General features: G+C 41.8%; 2 long non-coding RNA genes across 2 annotated transcripts in view; both read left to right on the plus strand.

Annotated features, from left to right (window-relative positions):
- The first annotated feature begins 6,624 nt into the window (after positions 1-6,624).
- The window catches only part of LOC127545537 (uncharacterized), a 32,486-nt gene continuing 29,331 nt past the window's right edge, over positions 6,625-9,779 (plus strand). Inside the window, exon 1 of the long non-coding RNA XR_007949683.1 lies at positions 6,625-6,977. This is a non-coding gene — a long non-coding RNA (uncharacterized LOC127545537). The remainder of the gene's footprint in view (positions 6,978-9,779) is intronic.
- LOC127545536 (uncharacterized) lies at positions 7,757-9,660 on the plus strand. The gene is made up of 2 exons (XR_007949682.1): positions 7,757-8,263; positions 8,935-9,660. It is a non-coding gene; the product is annotated as an uncharacterized LOC127545536 (long non-coding RNA).

Raw genomic sequence — 9,779 nt, forward strand, 5'->3', positions numbered from 1 at the left:
ACAGTGAGACATCCCTTGTTAACAAAGAAAAACAAAAAAAAAAAAAAAAAAGAAGAAGAAAGAATTTTATCAAAAGTAGGAAATACAGACGATAGAGCCTGGACCTAGAACTATGAAAAGCTGACTTCAAATCCAGCCTCAGACACTTACTATCTGTAGGATTCTGGGCAAGTCACTTGACCTCACTCAAATTCAACTTCCTTATCTATAAAATGGGCTTAATAATAGTAGCTACTCCTAGGGTTGTTATGGGGATCAAATTTATAAAGCATCATGTAAATATTATTTTTATTGTTATTGCTATTAAAACTAGCCAACATATATTCAGCGCTCCAACAGACAGTCCCTAATCTGAGCAGAGAAGACAAAGTTTCAGCTCCATTTAGCTATTCCTTTCTAACATGTATAAAGCCAATTAGCTACCAGGATCCCCACTGATTAGTCAGCAGTTCTCCTGATTCCTGTCTGGATCTCACATTGGATCAAAGAATCCTAGATTTGGGGATAGAAGGGAGCTCAAAAGCCAATGGGTCTGATGCCTTTTGCATCAGTCAGAATCCTGGCCTAGGATCACAGATTTTGCAAATGTTTGACGCAGGATTTCAATCCATTTACTGAAGCTGCTCTATATCACAATGCTTGGGAGACAGGATAGTCCACTGATAAGAGTCCTGTCTATTAAGTCAGAGGATCTGGATTTAAATACCACCTGTCTGAACTTGGGCAAAGGCCCTTCCTAGGCCCCAGATCCCTCATCTTTAAAAAGAGAGCGTGGTCCTACATCTCAAGTCCCTTCTTGCTCTGAATCCTTTATGGGTACTGTTATTCTCTCATGCATGTCATGGCATATGCAAAATCAGGCTAAAAAGAGACCCAGGAGGTAATAAACCCAGATTGGCTCAGGGCTGCAGCCTTGGATTCAGTATTAATAAATGATAACTGGTGTAATGGGAATTCTCTGGCCCCCACAAAGTTGGCTTTAAGGCCGACTGTGTTGCCTCTTAACCTTCCCTGGGGCTTTTTGATACCCTTATGGGGTTGGGATCTCTCAGTTCTGCCCACTCCGACTGTGTTCCCCTCATTTTGGGAACCGAGGCACCCCAGTTCTATTTAATCATTTAATACCCAGATAAGCCTTTACAAAGGAATATTAACTTCAAAGGCAGAGCAAGAACAAACATACAAGTATTTCCCCAAGACCTCAGGGCATAATCCCACCATAAACCTCCTCAGTCTCTGGGCAGGGGATTAGGCTCACTGTTTAATTCAGTTCTTAGCATTAGTTCCACCAAGTTCCAAATCCACCCCCCACACACATCCAACCCATCTTGCATCCTGATAGCCTGGCTTTTCAGGACTTCTCTGATGGGCTGGTGGCAAATTCTGGCCCGGAATTCTGGGTCCTGAAGTCTCCATGGCTCAATATGACAAGTCCAGACTTTACTTCCCAAAATTCAAATGGATAAAAGCAAATAAAATAAGACCTAAACCCCAAGATCGATTTAGCACAGTAATAGACACAGAGGAGAAGCTTAATCGCTCATTGACCAAGTGACTGACTGGGGCCATCTTACTGCTTGGTGGCTCTAAAGGAATGAGTCCTTCCCCCTTTACTACACCACAAGAAAGATACAACTTCTGTGCCTCAGTCAGGATAAAGATAGTTTCCCCTTTGCAGAATGGAAAGAGGCTGCTCCCCCCCACAGAGTGAGCAACTCGAGATGTCTTCTCCGGGAAGTAGATCCCTAGCATCTTCCATATTGATGCTTCGGTCTCAGTTGGTCTGCCCACACACTAATATGCTATTAAAATAGATAAGTTCTTACTGACCTTGAGCCCCATTTGGCTTTGCTGTAAATCTAAACAGACGGTTACAATATTATGAATGATTCATAGACCCTCCGAACTGGGAAGGACCTTAAAGGCTCGTCTTGTGTAACTTAATCATCTTACCGTGCGCCTCCTCCATCATCCCCACTCTCTCACTTATCTCCAATCTCTCCTTGTCTGCTGCCCACTTCCCCACTGTCTCTAAATACACCTGAATTCCCCAACCTCCAAAAAATCCTTGCTTGATGCATCCATTCCCATTAGCTATCATCCCGTATCTCTCGCCCTTTTATGGCTAAACTCCTTGAAAAGCCTGTCGATAAGAGATGCTTTCACTTTCTTTCCTCTCACTCTCTCTTTAATTCACTGCAATCTGGCTTTCAACTTCATCATTCAACCCAGCCTGCTTTCTTCAAAGTTATCAATGATCTCTTAATTGGTGGAGCTAGTGGTCTTTTATCAGTCTTCACTCTTCTTGACCTTGCTATATAGTTCCTGACACCCTCTTCTCCTGGATATTCTTTTCCCTCTAAGTTTTTGTGATATTTCCTTATTCTCTTACCTTGCCAAAAAAATATGTTTTTTTGCTTTTTGTTTTTTGTTGGATCTTTTTTTTTTAGGTCACCCCATGAATAGGTGTTGTTCCCCCAAGAGCTTGTCCTGGGTCATCTGCTTCCTTTATACTATTTCACTTAATAGCCCACCAACTTCCATGGATAAAGGTATCATCCTTATAGAAATCATTCAAAACTCTATTTATCCAGCCCTAAACCTGTCTCTGAATCTTGAGTCTTTACAACACCAACTTTCATCAGCACAATCTGGGTTCAAATCTAGACTCACTTTCTGTGTGACCCTCAGGTTTCCTCATCTGTGAAATGAAAATGAATAAATAACCTTTATAGGATCCCACCTTTTCAGCATTCTTATACTTTACTCCCTTTCGTTTATTCCATACGCAAATTATTCCATCTCCCTTTTCTGTGTCTCTTCTCTGGCTAAATTTGTTGACAATTGACTGTCAATGAAGGGAAACAAAGTCAAGAAATGTGAAATAATAATAGTCAGTTAATAGCTTGGACTAGAATCCAAGCATCTTAATCTTGTTTCCCCCACTAAACAAAAGAGCCTTAAGCCCATATTGTTGTTGATGATATAGATAGATCCTATTGGGTTTATTGGGGGCAGCTAGAGAGTGCTATAGTGCATGAAGCACTGAATTTGGAGACAGGAAGACTCATCTAGGCAAGTCTCTTTTCCCTGTTTGCTTCAGTTTCTCAACTGGAAATTGAGTTGGAAAAGGAAAAAGAAAAGGCATAATATAAGAAAGAGAGAGGGAGAAAGACAGAAACAGAGAGACAGAGATAGACAGACAGAGACAGAAGGAGGAAGAGAAAGAGAGTGTGAGAGAAAGAGAGAGAAAAGAAAGAGTAAGAGAAAGAGAAAAGAAAGAGTAAGCGAGAGAGAAAAGAAAGAAAGAAAGAAAGAAAGAAAGAAAGAAAGAAAGAAAGAAAGAAAGAAAGAAAGAAAGAAAGAAAGAAAGAAAGAAAAAGGAAGGAAGGAAGGAAGGAAGGAAGGAAGGAAGGAAGGAAGAAGGAAGGAAGGAAGGAAGGAAAAAAGGAAGGAAGGAAGGAAGGAAGGAAGGAAGGAAGGAAGGAAGGAAGGAAGGAAGGAAGGAAAGGAAATAAGGAAGGAAGGAAGGAAGGAAGGAAGGAAGGAAGGACATTTTCTTACACTTTACTCCCCTTTGTATATTGTTGTAGTGAATGACAGCATTATAAATCTGATACAGGTTTCACAATCAAAAGTACTCTAGTCAACAAGCTTGTGTGCTTCCCAAAAGGAGTGAATAACAAGCTCAAGACAATGCACTTGCCACTTGCAGGCAAGCACCATGCCGTAATCATCAGTGTCTATGCTTCCTTCATGATGAACCTTGATGAAGACAAGGAAAAATTTATGAAGACCTTCATCATCAATGTTCCAAAAGAGGAGAAGTTTATAGTTCTGGGTATCTTAAATGCAAGAGTAGTCACAGACGTTAACAGACATGGCAGGGAGTTGTCCTTCAGAGGAATGGAGTTGGAAACAAGGGCAAGTGTAGTCACTTACTACTGAAAACTTATGCATATCTTAACCTTCTCATCAACTACACTATCCTCCATTTACCTATGTGTAATAAAGCTTCCTGGATGTACCCTTGCAGCAAATATTCACATTTAATAAACTATGATTGTAAGGAGAAGAGACAGACAGGATGTGAGAATGACAAAGGCAATGATCAGCCACCCTTTCCTGGCAAAACATTCACATTCAATAAAAGTGGTGGCCCCAAGGCACCAGGAAACTTAATGGCCACAGACTAAAGAGTCTCTCCAAGCAAGCATGAACGGTCAGTTCCTAAATTGGAGGGGAAACTAAATCAACACATGACTGGTAAAAGTGAACAGAAAGGGAGTGAGGGGTCAGCTCTCAGAGATTTGGTGTACAGCATTGCATTTACTCATCTGGTCCAGAACACTCACAAACATCAAGATTAACGTGATGAAAATGATGAGGAAATTCAGAAGCTGATAAACAAAAAACGAGAACTCCTCAGGATTTGCCTGCCAGATAGTTCATTTATCTCTAAGAAGGCAATATTTAAGTCCATCCGAAGTAAAGTACAAGCGAATCCTAGAGAGAAATACAGGATTCTTGGCTCAGTAAGAAAGCAGGTGGAATTCAGTTGTACAACAAATCAAAATGCTTTTATGATGCCCTGGAGGTTAGTTTGGGGCTAAAGACCTATGATGCATCTCAACTACTCAGTGCTAATGGAGCCACATTGATTAGTGATAAGGATGTGATCCTGGAAAGATGGGATGAATACTTCCATAGCATTCTCAACAGACCATCATGGATCAATGCTAAAGTCATTGACCATATGCCTCAGGTTGAAGTCAGCCCTCTCTAGCTAAACTTCCAACTGAGGAAGAGATTTTGAATGCCATTAGGCTCCTCTCAGAAAGCAAATTATATTCTAGCTGATTTTTTTCCAATTGAGATTTACAAAGGATCATACAAAAGCTATCTAAAATCTTCTGGGTTGTATAGCAAGAGGAGGTTAGCCCCCAGGTATTCAAGGATTCCTTCCTTGTACATCTCTATAAAAAAAAAAAAAAAAAGGAAAGTCACAAAGGGGTATCTCTCTTAATCATTTCCAGCAAGATTTTTGCCAGAGTCCTTAACAGGCTGATCTTTCACCTAAAAAATGGACAAGAACCAGTGTGACTTCAAAAATGTCCAAGGAAAGGGTGATATGGTATTTGCTACAACAATTCCAGAAAAAAATACCAGGAGTTGTACAGAAATCATGTTGATAACAACAACATGATATCAGTCATGAGGGCTTGTGGAAGATCATGGCAAAATTTGGCTGTCCAGAGAAACTCATCAGTATTATATACCAGTTCCAGGACCATATCCTTGCATGGGCTCTGAATAATAGATGATGCTATCGCACTTTTCCAGAGAAGCAGGAGTGAAGCAGAGCTGTGTGCTTGCTCCCACGCTTTTTTAGCATGATGCTTTCAATGATGTTGTCAGAAACTTTCAACAAGGACAAAAACCACAGTGCTCATGGCAAACTATTTAATTGGAATAGGCTACAAGCCAAGACTAAAGTTAAGGGAGAATCTGCGTATGACTTTTTGGTTCCCAGACAATTGTGCTCTCAATGCAACCTCTGAAGCTGAGATGCGATAAAGTATTGATCAATTCTCTGTTGCTTATGCTAATTTTGGCCTGATAATCAATACCCCACCCCCCCAAAAAAAATGCAGGTTTCTTCCCAGCCAGGACTGCATCATCCATACACAGGACCACCAGTTATGGTAAATGGAGAAACTTTGAATGCTTTGGATAAGGGTCATTTATCTTGACGGAATACTTTATAAAGTATATAAACAAAGATGATGAGGTTGATGCCCATATTGCCAGACCTAGCTCAGGGCTTGGAGGCTCTGACAAAAAGTCAGGGAGAGGAGATATATTAGACAGCCCACGGATCTGACAATCTGCAGAGCCGTTGTGCTGACCCGATTGTTGTGTGCCTCGGAAACTGGGACAGTCTACCAGCACCAAGCCAGGAAACCAAATCACTTCCATCTAAATTGTCTTAGGAAGATTCTGAAGATCACCCGGCAGGATAAGATCCCAGGCACTGAGGTCCTTTCTTGAATTAAACCGCCAAGCATTTAAATCCTACTGCAGAGAGCATGACTCTGATGGGTTGGCCATATTGTGTGAAGGCTAAATATACATTTGCCTAAAAGACTATATTATGGAGAGTTCATACAATCCAAACTCTCATAGGGAGGTCAGAAGAAGCAATGCAAGGACATTCTCAAAGTCTCTCCGAAGAACTTTAAAATTAATTGTGAGACATGGGAAATAGCAGCACAGGACTTCCCACATCAAAAAAGATGCCATACTCTATAAACAAAGCAGAATCATAGTAGCTCAAAAGAAATGTGAGTTGTACGAATTTAAAGATATTCCACTCAAAATGTTCTTTTGGACTATTTTTCCTGACCTGTAGCAGAATCTTCTGAGCTTGTATTAATTTGATCATCCACACTGTCCCTTACCCCCAACATAGTAATGTGATTTTGGTCCTCCAGTGTAAAGGGATGAAACTTTTGAATCGATGCCCCTTGAGACAGTTCCCTTCGAGCACTTAAGGCCAATTACCAATTAGACAATAATCTATTAGCATATGCTTGGGAAATGGCCCTTCCCACCATTCTGTGCTGGCTCAATAATTGGTTTATATAGAGAATTGTAGGAGGGATGAAGGGTTGGAGTAAGACAAGACAGGGTCACATCTGGGTGGAAGACAAAGAAGGAAGATCATGGAGATTCTGCTTCCATCCAATTCAATCCTACCTCAAAAGACAAAGAATAAAGATCAAGGACTTTTGCTTATCCTGACTCCGACTGATTCTAAGGTATCCAGGATACAAATGTGGTCATCACACTCAAGAACAAAGGACAGCAACCAATCACTACTACCACTATTCCTCCCACCCTCACCACTATTATTAGTCCCACTACTACAACTTCTACCACCATTGTTACACTTCATCACACACTTATTATCTTGGGTAAGTCATTTAACCACTCTACTCCTCAATTTCCTCACCTGGAAAGAAAGGACCCTTTAATTTTAAATCGATAATCCTATTAACTCAATTTTTAGAGGAATGAACTGGGGTTCTGTGCTTTATTAAGCACCTACTATGTGCCAGGTACTGTGCTAAAAATGCTGTATTGTGCTGCTAGTATTCCCACAAATTGGCATTTAAACCCAGGTTGCCTAATTCCAGACAAGGCTGTCCTTGACATAAATCATTGGATCCCACTTTACCATAGATTTTTCAGTGGGAAGGACCCCAATGAGCATGTAATCCAGCTTCTTAATTCTAGAAAACAAGCCCACAGAGGGTCTGATTCATCTAAATTTGCACAGGAATTGCCACAGAGACAAAATTCACACTATTCTCTGACTCTACATCTAACTCCCTCTCCACTGGACCCTGTGCATAGATAGACTAATATCTTGGGTGATGATATGAGTGATTGTCATTCAGGATACAAGCTTATCCTCTTGGCTCAGTGGGAATAATCCTGTATTCAAAGCAGGTTCAGGGGATTTGAGTGACTTCTGTTTTTTGCTTGTCAGTCATCCCGGCGGGTTACTAAGGCCCCCAGTGACAACAAAGACTATTTTTTTCATGACCTCATCGGCTTGTATCCTGCTAGCCTCTCCCATCCTCGCAGGCCTTAATCCCTGCTCTGTGACATCGGAACTCATCTCCCCAGCAACCGAGTGTGATGTCACAAACATAGGGCTGGACCCCTGCCAGGCCCGGACTGACTGAGCTGCAGAGGCAGGTGAAGACCGAGGATGTGGAAGCCGAGGAGAAGGGAGGCTGGGCTGGGGAGAGGAGACAGGGATTTTTGTTTCTAGCCAGCTGAACTCCACGTGCCCCAAACTACTTATATATGGGAGCTAACTCACAGGCTACCAAGCCTAGGGTGGAGATGCTTCCTCCTCCAACATGCAAAGCCCCAAGCACCTAAAGCCTCAGGAGACAATCAGGCACTGAACAGGAAGACCTAAAGCCAGTGTATTTTAATTTTTGCAAAAATATTATTCGGAGAAAGACTTTATCAGTTTCACCAGACTGTCAAGGAGGGTCCATGACCCACAAAAGGTTTAAGAACTCTTACTCTAAAATACAGAATTTTAATCTGCAAGAAACCCTCCAGGTCACCCACTCTGATATCCTCATTTTATAGAAACTGAGGCCCCCCAAAAAAAGGACTTGCCCAAAGGCTATATTACATTTTCAAATTCAAGGACATCCAGAGCTGGATCCATATTAGGGTAGGTCCTTGCTGGATTTAATGCCTTAAAATTTCATTCCAATACTTGTGACTTCAGATGAAAACCTATAGGAGATGATCAAGTCCCAAATTCAAGATTTAACTCTTAGCTTCAGTGATCACCTTCTCCCCTGGATATGTTAGGCTGGGTTCCATTTGAGGAAAGTCTTCTTAGTCTGGGGATACTCAACCTTTTTTGTATCATTATCAAAAGAAGATATCCATAGGTGTTACCTTTGGCCAAACTGGTGACGCCTAATGAAAACCTTCTTTTAATAATGTTTTTAAATACATAAAATAAATCACTCAAGATTACTAAAGAAAATGAAAGGCTAGTTGAAAATGAAGGTGGTAGTTCATAGACCTCTAGAAATCTCTCCATGAAAGGAGTCTGTGGACCCCAAGTTTAGTACCCCTGACCAAGATAGCACAGAGTAATGGTCTGACAACCAAAAAGACATGGCTCAAGATCAACTTGACTGTGATCCTAAATAATTCATAAAATTTCTCAGTCCTCTAGACAGAGCTTCTTAAACTTATTCCACTTGTGACCCCTTTTTGCCCAAGAAATTTTTTATGCAAGCCCATCTCAAATCAGAGCCAAGTGTCTCTGGCAGTGTTCGTGCCTGTGATGTGTATCCAGAAATCAGCTTATTCTCTCCCCTTTTCCAGGAAATGCTAAAGCCACTCTGATCCCATCACATTCACAGTGCAAAGTGCCTATGTTGTATGTTCAGAACCAAGCCTGTGGTGAAATCCTGCAATGCGATACGGGGAAGCACTACCAGAAACACTGTAGCACCATTACACGTCTGATTTTGAATTAATTTTTGGTCACTGCATTCATTTTTACCAACCCCCCTATGGGGAGGCAACCCACAGTTTAAGGAGACAACTCTTCAAGACTTTAAGTTGCTGAGAAGATGTCTACGTGCAAGGAAAAAAGGAAATTCTTCACTGGACATTCCCTATGAGGAGGAAATCATAGATCCTTATCCCCGATCTCCCTAAATCTGCCAAATTCAGAGAGCTCAGCAGTAGCCAGGAGTTCCCTGCCTCCATGGGGCTCCCTGTTTTCTCAGTTGGATCTTTGTCTTCTCTCCCATCATCTCTCAAGACCAATCAGGCAGAAACACATGCCTGATGGGGTACACACTGCTCCCCTTCCCCACAGAGACCGTCCCTATCTCTTAGGACCAATGACCTAACCTCTATTACTGGATGTGGGGGCAGCCAATGGCCAAAGAGAAAGGGAAGAGGGAGGGGGGTCATCCCAGGGCTCCATGTTTCCAATATAGACGAACGAGCAGTTTGGCAAAGCAGGGCGCTTTCAGCCCTGAGCAGAATTGTCAGTGGTAAATAAATCATTGATTTTCCTCGCTGGACTTGCCAATTTCAGCTGGAGAAAATGAGTCGCATTTATCTGTTGTGTGAGACACTCTGATTTCTCGGGGCCAGGAGGGGGTAGGAAAATATTCACATGTACATGTACACAAGGCAGCGGCAGCAGCACTACT

This window comes from Antechinus flavipes, chromosome 1 (genome assembly GCF_016432865.1).
Source record: "Antechinus flavipes isolate AdamAnt ecotype Samford, QLD, Australia chromosome 1, AdamAnt_v2, whole genome shotgun sequence".
In the NCBI taxonomy this organism is placed as follows: domain Eukaryota; kingdom Metazoa; phylum Chordata; class Mammalia; order Dasyuromorphia; family Dasyuridae; genus Antechinus; species Antechinus flavipes.